A 12,270-nucleotide genomic window follows, 5' to 3' on the forward strand; every position below is an offset into this window, starting at 1 on the left:
ATGCAACTTTATTCTCTGTCTTCTCCTCTTTATGTTGCCTCTTTCCCCCCAGATTATCCCCTGCGCAGGTCCAGCGCTCTGTGTTTCTCCACACAGAGACACTGAGCATTCAGACTCGAGAAAACCAAGCACTCCAACGGCCGAATGGAGAACAGCTACAGCACAAAGCCAGATTCAAACCATGTTTTAAAGTGTCATTCTCTCTAGGCAATCCTCATATGAAATTCTAATCATTTTTCCATTGTACACATGGCAGGAAAAAAGAAAGGCTTTGCCCTATTGGACCTGTGGTTTCCCTTTTTCTAACTTCCGAAAATATTTAATTCAATTTCTAATTTGGGGGGGGGGTGGGATAAAGACTAATAGGAAGTAGTTTATGGGGCAGTTTCACTGGCATTACAAAGATCAGCTGAACAATATGGATTATATGAATGCATCCCAGCAAAGGAGGAAGAATGTGGACAATTGATTTTTTAATCCCTCCCCCCCCCCAGCTAGAAAAAATACCTCAGGAGAGAGGAACATCTAAGGGGTTCTGAACAAAAGTTTGGAAGAGCCAGACAGAAGGAAAGACAGCTTCAAAATGCCAGTCACAGAATATATTTCCGAATGTAACCCATCTGACGGTATTCATTCTAATGAGAGAAAGTGTCATTCCAGCCCAGCTTCCCTTAGCAACATTCTGTTGAAATCTCTGTTTGACGAGAGAAATACCATATCACCAATCGCCACAGTACAACTGCTCTGTCTCATGGTGTTTACAACAGTGACAGCTCCTGATGCTACCTTAAGGAGCACTAACCAGCCCAAATACCTTGCCACACACATTTCCACAGGACGTTAAATTATTTTTAAGAAATAAAAAATGCACTGCATCTGGCTGGATTCCACTTTGGGTGGGTGGGGGGCTTTAAAAACGGTATTGGTCAGGATTCAACAGAATAGTCATAGGTTTCCAGAAGGAGCCTCCTAAAACTAAATAAATCCCTGAACATCAGGGAGTTTCTGTTGCCGCAATCTGTGAGAGCCTATTTCCAGAAAGAAAAAAACGGCGAAGCACTGTGTATACACACATCTCTTTGGATACAAGCCATTATATATTGTTGCGCATCATCCCAATCTCTGAATGGAGCAAGAATCCAGGGGCTCCAGACGCACTTACCCAGGGTTCGTGTTTCTCTTTTCGAAATGAGGCACAGCACAGATTGTGGTGTCTTTATGATATACGGTTTATTTACACATATATACAACCTGAGCCTACGATGGAGGGGTTCACACCACTGACATCCCAAGAGGGACTTATTTCTCCCATAGCTACAGCCGTGGATTCAAAAAGATATCAGCCATGGCTCTGATCCTCTCTCTAGCTTTCTGTCTTCAACAGCCTGCTATCTTTTCCCCCTAGGTCACATCATGGACAACTCAACTCTAAGACTCTACTTTAAACTCTCCTTTTTTGTCTTGAGTTGAGGGAGGGGCCCCTCCATTTGCCATCTGGCACAGAGCTCCGTCTCTTTCCTAATGGTTCATCAACCTTCCTTTTGTCCTCCTAATGGCCCATCACCTCAGTTGACTTCCTGGTCAGGAAACTGGCTTATATTTTAACATTTGAATTGACTAAATTCTAACCCCTACTGGACCCAGGAATTTTGGAGAGTCTGGTACAAACTCTTAACAATATATAACTTTTAATAGTGTGAGAACATACTGCAAAACTATGGTTTAGCCATGAAACCCAAGGCCTGTTGCTTCCATTTTTTAGATTAAACCACAGTTCATTGTGTCCAGACAAACTATAGCAAATCTTTTTTTTTAAATGATATTTATTGAGAATTTAAAATTACAGAGAAAAAAAGGAAAAGGAAAAGAGACAAAAAAAGAAATTAAACAATACAAGTCAATAGAAAGAAAAAAGAAAACAAAACACACAATACATCAAAACCAAAAACAAAAGCAAACAAAAAATTTAAAAACAAATCCAATATTCCCAAATCTTTATCTTTCGTTAACTTGTTTCATCGACCTCCTCACACCTCCCTTTTTTGTATTCTAGTTATTAATTATCTCAGCAAATCCTTTCCATCTTTCACTATATTCTGTCATTAAATTGCCTTAATTTATTTTAACCTTATCTTACCATAAAAAGCCCTAAAACTTAAAACTTATTTATACATAACTCCTTATAGCATTTCTACTAAAGCCAAATAGTTTCGTTCCAACATTTTTTCTAACACTCCTTAATTTTACAATAATTCTCTAAATGAATTTTTAAACTTTCTTCCAATCTTCATCCATCGTCTCTTCTTCCTGGTCTCGGGTTCTGTCAGTCCTTTCTATCCATTCCATCTAGTCCATCAACCTGGTGATCTTCTATCCGAGGCTCTTAAGTCTTTTCCATGTTCCTTCTGCAGATCTTCTTCATATTTATACCTGCACTTTACTTTGTCTTCTGCTGATCTTATTCTTAATTTCCTTCCTTTATCACTGAGGAGTAGATCTCGGGGAGACTCCAACCTAACAATGTCTTTATCCCTTCTCGACAGGTCAGCCCATTCTCCATAGTCAGCACTGAAATCTAAAAGGTATTTGAAGGCATGTTTCAAAGTCCCTCCAAAGTTAAGGGCCCCCACAACTCCAGACTCCCCCTGGCCCAAAACCAGATCCCAGAAGCCAACTTCCCTGCATAGGGGGATCTATCCAACTTCCCATCTCCAAACCAAACGGTACTCCATCTCTCCAAATCTGTCTTTCTCCAGGTTCAGTCATCAAAAACAACAGCTTATGCTCCTGCAAGGCCGCGGCTCTCTCCATTTGTATTACTTGAGGTTCAACAACAACCTCCTCCTTTGTCTTCTGCACAACTTGCCCTGTCAAAGCAGATTCCTGGGTCGGTTCCTGAGTGGTTTCTATATAGGTATTCACTGTTTGTCCAAAATTATTAACTGCAACAGTCATCAAATCCATCTTCTCATGTAGCTGTTCCAGTAAAGCGCTTGTCTTGCAAAGAGCAAGCACTAAGGCTTCTTCAGGGCACATTCTTGTTCAAGGTCAATGTCTGGTTCCCACGATCTTTAATCTCTACAGCTGTAGAATTCCCCAGATCGACTCCAGCAACAGTTTCACAAGCTCCCTCTAGAGGAAACAATTTCTGTTTGTATCCGTCTTTTTGAAAGCAGATCCAGCAACAAAATTACTTTCGTTTTTCAAATATTTTGTTCCTTTTAAATGCAAAAGGAAACATTGGAATCAATATGTTTCTCTTTTTTAACTATCTGTCAAGAAACGTTTTATTCACAGTCAATGAACTTCCTCAAAACGTCTGTCTCTGGCACCCCGTTCCCAGGTTCAAGACGGTGGAAATTTATCTTTCTTTACTCTCTCTCCTGCAGGCTTAAACAATCTAAGATTTCCCCCCTCTTCTCCTGCTTCCAAGGGGGGGGGGTTAGTAGTTTTAGCCGATGGAGATTTAGTCCTTTACAAACGACTTTCCAGACTTTAGCTTGCAATGTCTTTGCTTCAATCTATTTACCAAAGCAGAAGGCGGACTTCCTGTTTAGAACCTTCCCGCTTCGGTGCCAAATTAAGATGTTTCATAGTCCAATTTTCCGTTCTACTCACGGGTAGTTGTTTAAAGTCCAACTTTCCACAGGAAAAAGTCAGCGCTCTCCGGCAACAGCAATGCGGCTTCACTCCGTGAAAAGAAACTATAGCAAATCTTAATGAAAATGAGCTAGTTCTAAAAGTATTATTTGAAGTTGTTTCATTTCCACTAACCATAATTAAGATTAATCATAGTTTGTCTGGGTTCAAATACCAAAGTCAGTCAGAGCAGGTGGAAGCCTGGATAGGGGAAAGCTCATTTTTACCATGCAACGCCAATGATTATTCTTGCATCCCAGCCAGCCCAAACGAACCATGATCAACTGCTTCCCCTTAACATTTATAAATATTGAATGTGTATCAAAATAAAGAGACCTACCTAAAGGCTACGACAATCAGATACATCTGCTTTGGAGGCTGTATTGATATAATCTGCTTATCTGAATGCTGTTTTATCAGCATAGCACATCAGCGGGCCATTTTTAGCAGTAGATTGAGGGATTACCGAATCCCTCAAAGTATTTAAAATATTAAAAGTAATCTACCTTGGGGTCAGTGTGTGTGTGTGTGTGTGTGTGTGTGTATTTGAGTTACATGTTGCCAGGCTATATATCCAACACATCCCTGCTGTCCACTCCTTTCAGTTTTCATTTGTGTCATTATTTCAGAGTTTAGAGTAACAAGAAGTCTAACACTGAGCAGCCTTCACAGATTAAAGATGCCATCCCAATTACAGCCTTGCCCCTTATGTTTTGCAGCATTATATAATTGGTGTTTATTTGCTTTGATTTTTAGATGTTTTCTTTGATGTCAAACATTAATATTCATTGGTCCTCTAATGTTGAACTAATGAGAACCTTAAGTGTTTATAAGGATCCATTTAAATATTATGCTTTGAATGCTCGAGGTTTTTGTGTGTGGAATTGGAGGCGATTTTGATCTGAACCTAGAAGCTGACACGCTATCAGGTTAAACTAGATCGTAGGAGCCGATAACTGTTTGAGTTTGAGGGGGTGTCTTCTGGGCTAACAGAGAATCACTATCCATTGTATTGCGATTAAATCTAAAACTTCACACTGACACATTTGCACGGATGCCACAACAATAGCTGTGAAAGACTCAGTATTATGAGCCAAGGATCTGGCAGCAACTTTCTATGGCAGCACAGCAAAGGACCAGCAGCCAACACAATATGATCCAGTTACCACCCATAGAAGGTCAACGCTGCTAATATTAGCAGGTACACTATGTGTATCACACAGCTAGCCTCACTGTTATTATCCCTGGGGTTACGAGTCTCTAACGTTGGTGTAAAATTTTATGAGCTACATGCAGTGGCAGAGCTTCATGCTCCAGCACTGGGGGGGGCAGAGAGCAGGCGTGCAGCCCGCAGGGGTGTGACGTGCGTCCTGGGGGCGTGGCGCACCGCCTGTGGGGCGTGGCGCGCAGCGCAGGTGGGAGGCAGCTGCAATACCACTCCACCAGGATCGCACTCCCAGGGGCAGGGCGCTCCCCCACCCCCCTCTTCCTCCGCCAGTGTCTACATGGAAATTGCTAATTAATGCATGGCTCTTTGGGGTTCGTGGTTTTATCTTATTTTCCAGTTATATTACTTACGTTGTTGTAACCCAGCCTGGGAACGTATTATGGTGAAGGGCAGGTAAGAGATCCAAATTAAACAATTTCTAGACTTAATATTAATTATATTTTCATCTGGCACATCCCCAAGGAGCACATCTGTTGTTTTTCAAAATCAGCTTAAATAATTTATTTATTTTTTAAAAACCCACACACAGTAAAAAGCAGAAGACAGCAACACATAATTAAAACTGCTGTATTTTTTCTGTGTATAAGACTGTTTTTTTTCCAAATTTTTAAAGTTTAAAATTGGGGGTCGTCTTATACATAGAAAGTTGCGATTATTTATTTCTTAATTTTGGGCTCAAAAAATAGGGGTCGTCTTATACATGGGGGCATCTTATACATGGGAAAATATGGCATTTAGAACACAGAGTCTTCTACTGTAGGGTTGGCCGTATTTCAGAAAGTGAAAATCTGGACACAAAAGTTGTTCAGCTTTTTTCTTTTCTTTTCGTAAGAGGTTCGTTAGGTATTTTTTTCGGAATTCACCACTTCTGACATGGGCTCCTGACAGCCAAATCCCGGGAAATTTTAATGGAAAACACAGGCATTTGTTGTTGTTGCCATTATGTAAAGAACTTACTAAGTAGTCTGAAGGCTGCTGTACTGCCTCTGTTTCTCTAAAAGAGATTCAGGTTCTTTTTAAAAATGGGCAATCCAGCTGTAGTGGCTGTAGTGGATTAGTGCATGAGGTTGCCTTGACCCCACATGCTTTGAAAACAGATACAGGAATTCCCACTGGAAGCAATGGGGCTGGTTGGTGCTCCATTGCTCTAAGGGGGAATAGCACAGTGGTACTACAGTGGTACCTTGGGTTAAGTACTTAATTCGTTCCGGAGGTCCATACTTAACCTGAAACTATTCTTAACCTGAAGCACCACTTTAACTAATAGGGCCTCCCACTGCCACTGCGCTGCCGGAGCACGATTTCTGTTCCCATCCTGAAGCAAAGTACTTAACCCGAGGTACTATTTCTGGGTTAGCAGAGTCTGTAACCTGAAGCATCTGTATATAACCCGAGGTACCACTGTTTTTTGCCCATTCTGTTAATGCTGCAGTACCAAACAGATTTACCTGTGAGTTCAGTACGCTTGAACCCAGTGGCACTTGTTCCTGAGCTTACATAGGGCTTACAGCAAGCAGAGGTAGTAAGCACAGTGCTCTCTGTAAATTGTGGACTGCAGCTTCCATCATCCCTGACCATTGGCCATGCTGGTTGAGACTGATGAGAGCTGAGACTCCAACAACGTTTGGAGCGAGTTACCCCAGGATTACACTAAGTACATGATTTTGTTCCTGGAAGTTCTCTTTCCCGCAGACAAATCTCGGAGGGAGGTGGAGATTTATGTCAATTCTGATCTTGGGCAGAAAAAAACAAACGTAATCCACTCATTAGGCTTAACAACAGAAACATCTTTGGAGACCTAACAGAAACATTGCAGAATACATCTGAAGAGCCATTACAGTTTGTCTTTAAGACTCTTCACTCACTTCTGTACCTTGCTTTTAAAACCAAAATCGATGCAAACAGCATCACGGGGGCAAAGGAATGATAACAAAATGCCAATGCAGAATGCAACGCTTATGTAACAGACTCGCTGTTTTTATGGCCAAAAAAATAAAATAAAAAATGCTAAGAGCCTTTCCGATCACAGCCTCTCCCTCCACACAAAATATCGCCAGAAGTATGTATTTAATAGAAACCTAGTTTTGTGCCAATTGTTGGTTGCATGATTGAAAACTGCTGTAATTAGCCATGCTTCACTGACTCATACTTGTATCCTTTTGTGGCTTTATTATTAGACCTCCTGAATTTTAATGAGCATGAATATTACAGTTCTAAGGGAATCTTTGTAATACACACACACACAACCAAGTTAATCCCAATATCTTCCAAATGAATTATTTTAACTGACTAATATTTTATATACAATACAGGGCAAGTTACCATAGCTAAGTAATTACCGCAACTTTTGCAAATCCTTTGAAATAACCACTTCGGGCCATCTTTGGAAATAAACCCATCTGGTTCCTTTCACAATCGAACACGTTATCCAAGAATGGAGTCCTCAACGTGGTGCCAATGGGCACCAAAGCACCCTCAGATGGAACCTGCTGGTGCCCATAAAGCCCTTCCATTTTTTGGTAGTGTTGTATTAAGGGTGGTTTTGGGGTGACAGAAAATCAAAATGCAAGCTTCTAAGCACCCCACCCCATACTTCACTTTCACCAGAATACCTTTGAGTATATGGAGTGCTGTGACACTCCCTGTCAGAAACAACTATGAATTCAGAGGTGCTATGTGCGTGTTGACGTCTAGAAACAAGGACTCTTGTTGTTGTATTGCGGGGATGATGTAGGTTATCACTGTGACCACTTGTTTCTTGAACTGGAAATAAATTAAGAATGAGGCACAATGGAAACAAAACTGGAATTTTATTAACAAGCACTCTCTGAAGGATAAGGCTTAGAGGTTTCGCTACTAAAGGCACAGAACTTGGTTTCAGTCACAGTTCCTTTTACAGATGTAATTAAGAACTTTGCTCATAACTTTCCTCTCTGTTTCTAATAAATCCAATTGCTCCTAGAATGGCTGTCTGTTTTATTCTGGCTGTAAAATGCTTCTGGCTCCTTCCTGCAATCTATTGCTTTCCCTAAGGAAATTCAAGACATGGTTTGTCCTGCCTAGCAAACCCATAACCGCCCAGCTGCTTCCTTAGCCAGGCCCTATCTGCTATTTAAACTGTCACATTCCACCTTTTTTTTTTTTTTTTGCTTGCCGCTCACTCCTGATTGGTTGCTTCATCTGTCCGTCACACAAGCTACATCAGAAGGGAGACTGAAGCACACACAAACAACATGTATCATTGTGCTTTGAGCAGCACCTAAAAACAGGCAGGACTCTTGCACCCCACCCAGTTCAAAACTGGTAACCAATGCTGATTGTTAGACCTTTAAAAAAACTGGTAAATTTTCCAATGCCGCAAGCAACTACAATTCTATCACCGCCACACTTTAAGTAACAACGTGGCACACACAAATAAAGAGAACTGGTTCAACTTAAGCGTTCTACCATCAAAGTCCACCATTGAATCAGATAGCTAGTTTTGACTATTGTTTCAGCTCAATAAAGGTTATTAAGGTATTAAACTGCCTTTCTTTGAATTCTACAAACCAGCTCTCCCCATGACCTTTGCAGAGTTTTAAGATGTATACATATGCAGAATAAACAATATAATCTCTAAGAATATCCACAGAGCGCACCTGACCTTTGAAAACAGCGCAGCTAATTTTAATCAGATTTGTATAGCGTTAACCTCTGTGTCAACCTTTGTCGAGCTTTGTATAAATTCATAAACATCGTAGGAAATAACGAGGAACTAAAAGGAGGGGAGAGATCCATAATCCTTAAGCAAAATCATTTCAAGCAAGCTACCCAAGGAGTCATGTACTCCCTTGGCACTTATGGAACAAGTTGCACAAAGGGTGTGATGTGGCCACATTGCTGCCAGGTTGACTGTCGTTGTTTGTTTGCCTACTAGAAAACCCAATATTACATGGCAAACACATTTGTTAAAAAGTGATGTTGCACCACAGCTGCCTAATCCATTTACAGAATTCTGCCACGATAGCAGGCCTCTTAAATTGCATATGAGTATTCAATCCGCACAACTGAATTGGCCTGCTAAGTGCCTTTTGGCTCCTAGGAATGCATCTCACTAGCTGAGGCATAGGCAAACTCAGCCCTCCAGATGTTTTGGGACTACAACTCCCATCATCCCTAGCTAACAGGACCAGTGGTCGGGGATGATGGGAATTGTAGTCTCAAAACATCTGGAGGGCCGAGTTTGCCTCTGCCTGCACTAGTTGGTCTCATAGCCCTGCCCCTAGGTAGTGGTTTGTACAGGTGTACAACAACAATTGGGGTTATTGGTTTGTTTTGTTCTGGTTCCTGTTCTGTATTTTATTCTGTATTTTGTGTTTTTATTTTGGGTATTTTTATTTTGTGAACCTCCCTGAGATCTACGGATGAAGGGCAGCATACAAATTTAACAACAACAACAATTTATATTCTTCTTGCGCAAATCTCAGCTAACTGTATGTACAAATTCATTTTAAGGCGGTTAGTTACCCCTTAGCATTTCATATTCATGAGGGGGGAAAGACGGAACTGAAAAGTTGTCACCCTGGGGTGAATGTGTCTCAAATTAATTTGTGGCGGGGAAAACTGCTACACTCAAGCAACTTCCACATCACAAAGGGTAGCACAGGTCAAACAAAGCAGGCTTTAGGCTTAAGCCAGTGGTTCTCAAATTGTGCCGTGTGCCACACTGGTGCGGCAGGAAAGAATGGCAAGTGTGGTGGGAAGATTCAAGATAAATCAAAGAAACATTTAAATATTTCAGTGTAGTATAATATAGCATGGTATGGCAGCATAACATATATATTTTTTAGTTGTGTTCTGTTATAAATATTTTGGGAGAAAATATGTTTCTAGAAAATAAGCATCTAACTGCCTATTTCCATGTGGACTTTGTTTTAAACAAACAACAACAGATTGATTCAGAAATGGTACAGAATAGACTTATGGATGAACACATGTGAAAGTGATACAGGCCAGAAATAGTTAAGTCTTCCATATGGTATTAGCAATGATCACAAAATACATGGATGTAGCATTACCCCTTGCATAATTCACAGAAAGATGTAGGTACAATCTACCCAGCCACAAGACCAAGAGTACAGTAAGCCACCCTTCTCCAAGATCTACCACACAGTTTATTATAATTTTGTTTGTTTGTTTGTGCTCCACTCATCTAGCTGGGTTTCCCCAGCCACTCTGGGTGGCTCCCAACAGAATATTAAAAACATGATAAAACATCAAACATTAAAAACTTTCCTAAACAGGGTTGCCTTCAGATGTCTTCTAAAAGTCAAGAAAGTTGTTTGTTTCCTTGACATCTGACGGGAGGGCGTTCCACAGGACAGGTGCCACTACCGAGAAGGCCCTGTAACCTTGCAGTGAGGGAACCGCCAGAAGGCCCTCAGAGCTGGACCTTAGTGCCTAGGATGAATGATGGGAGTGGAGATGCTCCTTCAGGTATACTGTCTTCCTTCAGACCAAGGCAGCAGACCCTTTCCTCCTTCCACTGAAACACGACTCTGAAATCTCACACAAGTGTTTCGTCGAAAGCAGAACAATGTCAATTTCAAAAAAAAATATTAGCTGTGGATTTTGAGGACTGAATTCCTAGAGCCAAGCCAATTCATGTTTCCATTATTCAGCATTTCAGAGCACTGCACCAATGCACAAACACAAAAGCCCACAGAAAAAGCCTTCATTATCAGTTATTAGTATTAGTAAGGAGATCCACCAGCAAGATGAAAAGCGCAAATGATGAGAAGCAACAAGCTCCCCTCTGTCTCTCTCTCTCTCTCTCGCACGCGCACACTTTTCCTTTTGTTACTATGGCAATTCGGAGTTCAGAACATCTGCCTTCATTATCCAAGGCTTTCCAAAAAAAGGTGAGAGTGTGTACTTGAAAATTGGCCTCCTGGCCTATCTTGTTCGAATTCAATTACTGAACAAGGTCGTTCTTAAAGCATTAAGTGAGTATCCTGAACCTGATGCAGGAGCAAGAAATGCAACTGGAACAGAGATCAAGTATGAATTATTAGTGCGCAGGTGAAGCTATGTTTGGGGGAAGCTATTATTGCCCCAAATTGCTTGTGCTTTCTCATCAGAGGACATGAGCTCAAATTAGCTCCAGATTATGTGATGGTAAGACTGTAACTTATTTGCCTCCACGACACAAAGGATGTTGGCAACAGAGAACTGCCAACACCTCCAGAGGAGCCCTGAGAGAAGTGTAAAAGTAATCATTTAAACCACATTTAAAAAAAAAGTTGTAGCTGTCTCCTTCTCACAAAATTCAATTTTTATATATTGTACGTTTCTTCATTCCAGCAATTTTCACCAGCTTGTAATTTTTTTTTATTTTTTTAAGAGAATGGCAGTAGTTTTTGGCCCACTTTAAATTGTGGAGCAAGCGAAATAAGCCATTTTATAAAATGTTCAACCTATTACCAAGTAACACGAAGTTGGATGAAAGCCTTTATTTTCAGAGCTATACCTGCACCTGTCCTATATTTGAACTTTAAATACCGACCCTTCTTCTTTCATTCGTACTCGCCTCCAAGGCAGTGCCAACGAAAACAGAAATGGGGTTATCCATAAGAGTCTTGGGCACAAAGGGAACAGCTACACCTGGCATCCCATCAGTAGCTCTTAAAGATGTTAACAGGAGTTAAAATCACGTATTTTTAGGACACAATTGGGAATCATTTTGCGAAAGCCTGGACCCAGGACTCTTAACATTTTTATTATTATTATCGTAATACAGCACAGTATTATGAAGCCTCTGAAAAACAAGCTTCGGAGCTGAGGGAACATCCATTATCAAGCTGCATTGCTCATTACAACTGTTACTGAACATTTTCCTATATTACAAACAAAAACCCGTACAGTCATACCTCGGGTTACAGATGCTTCAGGTTGCATTTTTTCGGGTTGTGGACCACTGAAACCCGGATGTACCGGAACGGGTTATTTCCAGGTTTTGGTGGTCGTGCATGCTCAGAAGCACTACATTGCGCTTTGCTTATGCACAGAAGCACCGAATCGCAACCCGCATGTGCACAAAAGTGCTGCTGTGGGTTGCGTACGTGCATCCCACACAGATCACGTTCGCAACCCGAGCGTCCACTGTATTAGAACAAAATGCACCCACCCTTTCCAAAGATGTAAAGTCAGATAACATCAGAATTTGCATCCCTTAAATTGTCATATTCTGGTTGTGTGGCAGTTGCCACAGGCTAACACAGCAACCAATATTTTTATAATGTAGTGTAGGTCCCCCAATCTTCTATTTTGCACTGCACCACAGGATCCAACTCCTAGGGGACAAGGTTCCTTCAGCTCCCCCCCCTAAAATATTTGAGTGGGGTGCCCCCCTCCAAGTTGGTGGG

The 12,270-nt window shown here is 41.2% G+C and overlaps 1 protein-coding gene across 6 annotated transcripts in view; it reads right to left on the reverse strand.

The window, feature by feature from the left end:
• The window catches only part of FHIT (fragile histidine triad diadenosine triphosphatase), a 1,070,670-nt gene that overhangs the window by 1,040,156 nt on the left and 18,244 nt on the right, over window positions 1–12,270 (reverse strand). The window lies entirely within an intron of this gene.

This window comes from Podarcis bocagei (assembly GCF_964188305.1).
Source record: "Podarcis bocagei genome assembly, chromosome: 2".
NCBI classification, from domain to species: Eukaryota; Metazoa; Chordata; class Lepidosauria; order Squamata; family Lacertidae; genus Podarcis; species Podarcis bocagei.